This window comes from Panthera tigris, chromosome D2, assembly GCF_018350195.1.
Source record: "Panthera tigris isolate Pti1 chromosome D2, P.tigris_Pti1_mat1.1, whole genome shotgun sequence".
NCBI classification, from domain to species: Eukaryota; Metazoa; Chordata; class Mammalia; order Carnivora; family Felidae; genus Panthera; species Panthera tigris.
The window spans coordinates 15,492,889-15,493,970 of record NC_056670.1 but is presented as its reverse complement, the minus strand read 5'-3'; positions in this window follow the sequence as shown (position 1 = coordinate 15,493,970).

Here is a 1,082-nt window from a genome sequence, read left to right as displayed (position 1 = left end):
GATGCGAAACTTCCCATTCATTAAGAAAGCGAACTCCGCGCCAGGGCATAAGAAGGAAAAAGTTTTTGAAAATAGTAAGAAAACAAACCTAGGTGGCCCTGACTACAGGAGTTTGCTTTAAACAAAATCTTAAAAAAATTCTTTTTTACATTTTTCTGTCTGGATATCTCCAGTCTTTCCACAGTAGGTGCACAAAAATATTTGCCCTTTTAAATGCCCTGGCAATGGGGATGGAGTGAGTGGGGAAGGAGCTGTCAATTGTTTGTCAAAAAGGAGCCAGAAGCTTTGAGAACGAGTTGGGAAGAGATGAGACTTAGCTTTAGGACCACATATTGTAGCTGAACAGGAGAACCCTTGGCAACAGGAATCCAAAGGTTTAGGTTTTAATAAAGAATATTTGTTTTGTTCAGAAATAGGCCAGGACAGGAGATTAGACAAGCTTCTGAGTAATAGTAGGACAAGTTAACACCTGAGGTTGTATATTGGAAAGAAAGAACGTGGAATGGCACAGGCCTCTGAGTCAGTAGATGAGTTAGTTACTGTAGGATCAGAAACCTATACTTGTAAGCTTGACCACATAGAATATTATACGTTTTGTTCTTTTATTTTTTGTTTTCTTCTTAGTTCTAACATAGTTCTTTTTGAAGGAGCTTTTAGTTGAGCTGTAAGAACACTAGGAAATGGATTGGGTTGTGGCTCACAATTGAGCTGAAATCCTAATGGACAAGCAGTATACCCCCAGGGTCTACATATTGAAAGACAGAAGACATAGGGGCCCTTAGACAGCTCCTCCTTTCTACCCACAGATTTCTCCTTTAGCTATCTATTCTCTCCCAGAAACCTTGGAGAGTTTTTCTTTTTGTTTTATTAAGGGCAACTGTTCAATTTCAGACCTTACACCCAGCAACTGCCTGGAGGAGTAGTGTGTTTCATAACTTGTGATTTTGGTGTCAATCCTGCAGAGTGAATTGGGACTGAATTCTGGACTCAGGATGACATAAAAAATAATGGATTGCTTTAGGTATGGAGGAACGTATTGTCAGAAGATTTGGTCTGAAAATGATTGCTTGCGTCTCCACAAT